This window comes from Engystomops pustulosus, chromosome 10 (assembly GCF_040894005.1).
Source record: "Engystomops pustulosus chromosome 10, aEngPut4.maternal, whole genome shotgun sequence".
Lineage (NCBI taxonomy): Eukaryota > Metazoa > Chordata > Amphibia > Anura > Leptodactylidae > Engystomops > Engystomops pustulosus.
Window position 1 is genome coordinate 29198219 of NC_092420.1, and position 8244 is coordinate 29206462.

Sequence of the window (8244 nt, forward strand, 5' to 3'; positions counted from 1 at the left end):
ATTTTGATGGACCTGGTGATTTCAAGCATTTTTTTCGCTTTCGGATTTTGCCGCTTTCTCATTTTTTTTTCTTCTGGGGTTTGGGCTTGTTTAATTTATCTAAGAGAGTGATTTATTTGTGATTTGAGTTTAATCTTGAGGTACCCATACCATTCTATTGCCTACTTCTGCTCAGGACTGGAGTTTATTTGTGAAAAACATCGCCTGTGAATTTGTGACTTTTTCATACGTTAACATCTGGATTTTAAAGATATATTATTTGCAGTGAACTTTGGCAACTTTGGGCAGGTGAAAAAGTCACATTTTTTGTGTACAAATATTCAAATGCGCCAAAAAAGGCACAAAAATTAAAGAAGGAAAATAACTAAGATACATGACCCCTTGTCTCTTCCATGTATTCCGCTTGCCTCAGAAAGCATGATATATACAGCTTGGAAGCGAGGCCCAAGATAGGACACTATATATAGTATCTACAGTGTGTTGTACGTGGAGGGTTGCAGCTGTGTGTATATATATATATATATATATATATGATACATAGATTGTTGTACTCTGCTTTTGCACCACATGCCTGGGGTACGTTTTGAATAGAGGATGGAAGAAAGGGTGCAGCTGGGTGACTATATTCCACTTATATGGCTACAAAAACAATTGCAAAAATCACGTCCACGGGTGAACCAGCCATGAGCCAAGTTGAGTCTCTTGCCACAGGCAGCACCACCTGCAGAAAGAAGGGGGACACTACAAGTCTGTGGTTTAATGTCCAATGCAACACAGGAATTTTACAGCACTCCATATACTTTGTAAAAATTGGTTCCAAAATATGGTCGCAACCCCATCATCCAGTAGTAGGAAAATATTTGGCAGTTTTAATACTTCATTGATTTTATTCTTGTATTCAACAATCCAAAATTACACGGCCGTCTGGGGGGGCGTACATGCAGCCACATATACGTCCCCATAGGCGGTAATGGCGACCCGGTGGCACCGTTCTGTGCAGTACTCCGGGAAAAGATAGAGAATGCTCTATCTTTTCCTTAGTGTGCAGCCGTGCGCCCGCTGTTCTCTAAGGAGGGTGGAGGGGCCACCTCCTCCTCTGCAGCACATGGCGGTATGCCTGCACGGCGGGCATACCTCGTGTGGATGAACCCTAAGATATACTGAAAGTAGATTACAACAAGGGGGGGCGGGAGGTTGAGTAGTAATCATCTACCATCATGGAACCTGATGTCCTTTAATACAAGAATAAAATCATTGAATCATTTCGATATATTGAGTGCCAAACCCTTTACTACTAGTGTCCCGTCCATGTCCATCACGTCCATAACAAACTTGTGGAGTATGCGTGTGTGAAAAACACTTGTGTGAAAAGGTCCTTACTAGAGATGAGCGAACATGCTCGTCCGAGCTTGATGCTCGTTCGAGCATTAGCGTACTCGAAACTGCTCGTTGCTCGGACGAATACTTCGCCCGCTCGAGAAAATGGCAGCTCCCGCCGTTTTGCTTTTTGGCGGCCAGAAACAGAGCCAATCACAAGCCAGGAGACTCTGCACTCCACCCAGCATGACGTGGTACCCTTACACGTCTTTAGCAGTGGTTGGCTGGCCAGATCAGGTGACCCTGGGATAGACTAGCCGCTGCCCGCGCTGCTCGGATCATTCTGTGTCTGGATGCCGCTAGGGAGAGAGCTGCTGCTGGTCAGGGAAAGCGTTAGGGTGTTCTATTAGAATAGTGTTAGGCAGGAGTGATTCTCCAAGAACCCAACAGCCCTTCTTAGGGCTACAATAACGTTCTACTTTTTTTTTTTTTTATTTGCATCTAGTACCATTTTGTGAGGAATTAGCAGGGGGACTTGCTACCGTTGTGTTTAGCTCTTAGTGGCACACATATCCACCTCAAACACCAAAGTGGGAAAATTTAGTAGGGGTTGGATTTCAATTAGGCACAGTCTGCCATTTTTCCTTTTTTATTTTACGTTTATTTTGTTTAATAACTCAGTGTCATCTCATCTGGCATAGTAGTGTGCTTTCATACTTGGCTAGAAAATAGCCATAGGAGAATCCAAACGGCTTACTTACGCCTACAGTAGCGTTATATATTTGATTTCTGGTTGATCTGCTGGTGGCTGTACTTGCTGCAGTGCATCTACTAGCCAATTGTGAGCAATTTGTAGTGAGACTTGCGACCGCTGTGATTTGCGCTTAGTGACGCACATATCCATTGCAAAGACCGAAGTGGGAAAATTTAGTAGGGGTTGGATTTCAATTAGGCACAGTCTGCCATTTGTCCTTTTTTATTTTACGTTTATTTTGTTTAATAACTCAGCGTCATCTCATCTGGCATAGTAGTGTGCTTTCATACTTGGCTAGAAAATAGCCATAGGAGAATCCAAACGGCTTACTTACGCCTACAGTAGCGTTATATATTTGATTTCTGGTTGATCTGCTGGTGGCTGTACTTGCTGCAGTGCATCTACTAGCCAATTGTGAGCAATTTGTAGTGAGACTTGCGACCGCTGTGTTTCGCGCTTAGTGACGCACATATCCATTGCAAAGACCGAAGTGGGAAAATTTAGTAGGGGTTGGATTTCAATTAGGCACAGTCTGCCATTTGTCCTTTTTTATTTTACGTTTATTTTGTTTAATAACTCAGCGTCATCTCATCTGGCATAGTAGTGTGCTTTCATACTTGGCTAGAAAATAGCCATAGGAGAATCCAAACGGCTTACTTACGCCTACAGTAGCGTTATATATTTGATTTCTGGTTGATCTGCTGGTGGCTGTACTTGCTGCAGTGCATCTACTAGCCAATTGTGAGCAATTTGTAGTGAGACTTGCGACCGCTGTGTTTTGCGCTTAGTGACGCACATATCCATTGCAAAGACCGAAGTGGGAAAATTTAGTAGGGGTTGGATTTCAATTAGGCACAGTCTGCCATTTGTCCTTTTTTATTTTACGTTTATTTTGTTTAATAACTCAGCGTCATCTCATCTGGCATAGTAGTGTGCTTTCATACTTGGCTAGAAAATAGCCATAGGAGAATCCAAACGGCTTACTTACGCCTACAGTAGCGTTATATATTTGATTTCTGGTTGATCTGCTGGTGGCTGTACTTGCTGCAGTGCATCTACTAGCCAATTGTGAGCAATTTGTAGTGAGACTTGCGACCGCTGTGTTTTGCGCTTAGTGACGCACATATCCATTGCAAAGACCGAAGTGGGAAAATTTAGTAGGGGTTGGATTTCAATTAGGCACAGTCTGCCATTTGTCCTTTTTTATTTTACGTTTATTTTGTTTAATAACTCAGTGTCATCTCATCTGGCATAGTAGTGTGCTTTCATACTTGGCTAGAAAATAGCCATAGCAATAGGATAGCATCGTTTGGTTTTAAAAACTCAAAAACACAAAAAAAAAAAAAAAACACAAAAAAAAGTTAAAAAAAAATTAAAGCTATAACTCTCATTTTAAAAATGTTTAACCCGAGGGCGAGGGCGGGGACGTGGGCGTCCAACTACTGCAGGGGTCAGAGGCCGTGGTCCTGGCCGGGGTGAGACACCACCTGCTTATGAGGGAGCAGGGGAACGCCGCAGAGCTACACTCCCTAGGTTCATGTCTGAAGTTACTGGGACTCGTGGTAGAGCACTGTTGAGGCCAGAACAGTGCGAACAGGTGATGTCGTGGATTGCTGACAATGCTTCGAGCAATTTGTCCACCAGTCAGTCTTTCACGCAGTCCACCCATGTCACCGAAATCGCCACTCCTCCAGCTCCTGCACCTCAGCCTCCTCCCCCCCAGTCTGCCCCCTCCCAGGAAAATTTGGCATTTGAACCGGCATACTCTGAGGAACTGTTTTCTGGACCCTTCCCACAGTCACAAACCACTTGTCCGGTTGCTGCTGAGCAATTTTCCGATGCCCAGGTTTTCCACCAGTCACAGTCTGTGGGTGATGATGACCTTCTTGACGTAGTGGAAGTGTGTAAAGAGGTGTCCGACGATGAGGAGACACGGTTGTCAGACAGTGGGGAAGTTGTTGTCAGGGCAGGAAGTCCGAGGGGGGAGCAGACTGAGGGATCGGAGGATGATGAGGTGACAGACCCAAGCTGGGTTGAGAGGCCGGGTGAACACAGTGCTTCTGAGACGGAGGAGAGTCCTCGACCAGAACAGGTTGGAAGAGGCAGTGGTGGGGCCAGACGGAGAGGCAGGGTCAGAGCTGGTGCATCAGCGCCAAATGTGTCAACTAGTGAAGCTCCCGTGGCGAGGGCTCTTGCGGCGAGGGCTAGATCTTCAGAAGTCTGGAGGTTCTTTAAGGAAACACCGGATGACCGACGGACTGTGGTGTGCAACATTTGCCAAACCAGGCTCAGCAGGGGTTCCACCACTACTAGCTTAACTACCACCAGTATGCGCAGGCATATGAATGCTAAACACCCCACTCAGTGGCAACAAGCCCGTTCACCTCCGGCCGTGCACACCACTGCTCCTTCCCCTGTGTCAGCTGATAGTCAGCCCCCTGCCCAGGACCCTGCCACAAAAACCCCATCGTCGCCTCCACGATCCTCCACAGCATCCACCAGCGTTCAGCTCTCCATACCCCAGACGCTGGAGCGGAAACGCAAATATAGTGCAACCCACCCGCACGCCCAAGCCCTTAATGTGCACATCTCCAGATTGCTTAGCCTGGAGATGCTGCCCTATAGGCTAGTAGAGACCGAGGCCTTTCGCAACCTCATGGCGGCGGCCGCCCCTCGGTATTCGGTCCCCAGCCGCCACTACTTTTCCCGATGTGCCGTCCCAGCCCTGCACCAGCACGTGTCAGACAACATCATCCGTGCCCTGACCAACGCCGTTTCTGACAAGGTCCACCTGACCACGGACACGTGGACGAGTGCTGCCGGGCAGGGCCACTATATATCGCTGACGGCACATTGGGTTAACTTGGTGGAGGCTGGGAGCGAGTCTGACCCTGCGGCTGGTCATATACTGCCGACGCCGAGGATTGCGGGGCCTACCTCGGTCCAGGTGTTTCAGGCCTACTATGCCTCCTCCTCCTCCCACCCCTCCTCCACCTCCTCCTCCGAACTACCATCCGTGGGCACGGCGCCATCAGTCGGTAGCTCTAGGCACAGCAGCAGTGCCGTCGCTAAGCGACAGCAGGCGGTGCTCAAACTGCTGAGCTTAGGCGATAAAAGGCACACCGCCCAAGAGCTATTACAGGGCATCACGGCGCAGACTGATCTGTGGCTGGCACCGCTGAACCTGAAGCCAGGCATGGTTGTGTGTGACAACGGCCGTAACCTGGTGGCGGCTCTGCAACTCGGCAGACTGACACATGTGCCATGCCTGGCCCATGTGTTAAATCTGATAGTTCAGCGTTTCCTCAAGACATACCCCAATCTGTCTGATTTGCTCACGAAGGTGCGCCGCATCTGTGCGCATTTCAGGAAGTCCAGCACAGATGCTGCCACTCTCAGGGCAGCGCAGCGCCGCCTCCAACTGCCCGCTCACCGACTGTTGTGCGACGTGCCCACGAGGTGGAATTCAACACTGACCATGTTATCCAGAGTTTACCAGCAGCGCCGAGCCATTGTAGACTGCCAGATGTCAACTTCCACCAGAACTGGTAGTCAGGTCAGTCAGCTTCCTCAAGTCTACAATGAGGAGTGGACGTGGATGTCTAATATCTGTCAGGTGCTGAGTAACTTTGAGGAGTCAACACAGATGGTCAGTGGCGATGCCGCCATCATCAGCCTCACCATCCCGCTGCTTGGCCTGTTGAAAAACTCTCTGATCAGCATGAAGTCGGAAGCTTTGCGCTCGTCACAAGAGACGGGGGAAGAAGATTCCCTTGTTGATAGCCAAAGCACCCTCAGGTCTGTTTCTCAGCGCATATCGGAGGAGGTGGAGGTGGAGGAGGATGAGGAGGAAGAGGAGGAGAATGTTGGCGAGACACAAGAGGGGACCATTGTTGAGTCCTTCACTGTTCAGCGTGTATGGGCAGAAGAAGAGGAGTTGGAGGAGGAGGAAATGGACAGTCAGGCCAGTGAGGGGAGTGAATTCTTACGCGTTGGTACTCTGGCGCATATGGCAGATTTCATGCTAGGCTGCCTATCCCTTGACCCTCGCGTTCAAAGAATTTATTCCAGCACCGATTACTGGGTGTTCACTCTCCTGGACCCACGGTACAAGCAAAATCTTTCCACTCTCATCCCTGCAGAGGAAAGGAGTGTGAGAATGCATGAATACCAGCAGGCCCTGGTGCACAAGCTGAAACAGTATTTCCCTTCTGACAGCGCTAGCGGCAGAGTGCGTAGTTCTGCGGGACAAGTAGCGAGGGAGAGTAGGCGAGCAGGCAGCTTGTCCAGCACTGGCAAGGGTACGCTTTACAAGGCTTTTGCCAGCTTTATGTCACCCCAGCAAGACACTGTCACCTGTCCCCAGTCTCGGCAGAGTAGGGCTGATCTTTACAGAAAGATGGTGAGGGAGTACGTAGCTGACCATACCATCGTCCTAAATGATCACACAGCTCCCCACAACTACTGGGTTTCAAAGCTGGACATGTGGCACGAACTGGCGCTGTACGCCTTGGAGGTTCTTGCCTGCCCTGCCGCTAGCGTCTTGTCCGAGCGGGTTTTCAGTGCAGCTGGTGGCATCATCACCGATAAGCGTACACGCCTGTCGACTGACAGCGCTGACAGGCTGACGCTTATTAAGATGAATAAAGCCTGGATTTCTCATAATTTCCAATCTCCACCAGGTGAAGGAAGCTCAACCTGAATAATTGATCCACTCCTCCTCCTCCTCATTTTCCTCCTTCTCCTCCTCTTTGTACAGTAAAGCAGAGGAAACTGGCTATTTTTTGACAGGGCCCACTGGCTCTAGCTATAGTACTTTATGCATTTAATTTTTCTGGAGGGCCACCTACCCGGTCCTCGGTTTTAAACAATTTTTGGGAGTGCCACATACAGGCACTCAATCTATTCAATTTTTCTGGAGGGCCACCTACCCGGTCCTCTGTTTTAAGCAATTTTTGGGAGTGCCACATACAGGCACTCAATCTATTCAATTTTTCTGGAGGGCCACCTACCTGCTCCTCTGGTTTGAAAATTTTTTTGGACTGCCACATACAGGCACTCAATCTATTCCATTTTACTGGAGGGCCACCTACCTGCTCCTCTGGTTTGAAAAATTTTTGGGACTGCCACATACAGGCACTATCCAAATTAAATTGTCTCCATAGCAGCCTCCACACGTTGTCTCCATTGCTACCTCCAAAAGTCGTCCATATAGCTGCCTCCATACATCGTCCCTTTATCAAACGAGGTGTGTCAGGCAGAAATTTGGGTTGTTTTCATGGATTCCACATCAAAGTTGTTAACTTTGTCGCCACCCTGCTGTGTTATCCACAAAATATACTGGCAAACTTTTATCATTTACCAATATTATTTCAGCGCTTCTTGCGCATCTGTTTACATTCCCCTCACCCGGCATATCCTAAACTTATAAGAACGCTACTACACTTGATCTTATACAAAAGGTTCTTAGAAGTGCTGTTTGGGGAGTAGCCTAGAGACAGGGGCTTGGATTGGCGAAAGCTCGCCTGGCAGCGGAGCGCCAGCTCCATGCGCATCATGCGCTTCTTGCGCATCTGTTTACATTCCCCTCACCCGCCATATCCCAAACTTATAAGAACGCTACTACACTTAACTTGGTGCAGGCTGGGACCGAGTCTGACCCTGGGGCTGGTCATATACTGCCGACGCAGAGAATTGCGGGGCCTACCCCGGTCCAGGTCTCAAAGGCCTACTATACCTCCTCCCAACCCTCCTCCACCTCCTCCTCCGAATTACCATCCGTGGGCATGGCGCCATCAGTCGGTAGCTCTAGGCACAGCAGCAGTGCCGTCGCTAAGCGACAGCAGGCGGTGCTCAAACTGCTGAGCCTAGGCGATAAAAGGCACACCGCCCAAGAGCTATTACAGGGCATTCCACATCAAACTTGTTAACTTTGTCGCCACCCTGCTGTGTAATCCACAAAATATACTTGCAAACTTTTATCATTTACCGATATTATTTCAGCGCTTCTTGCGCATCTGTTTACATTCCCCTCACCCGGCATATCCTAAACTTATAAGAACGCTACTACACTTGATCTTATACAAAAGGTTCTTAGAAGTGCTGTTTGGGGAGTAGCCTAGAGACAGGGGCTTGGATTGGCGAAAGCTCGCCTGGCAGCGGAGCGCCAGCTC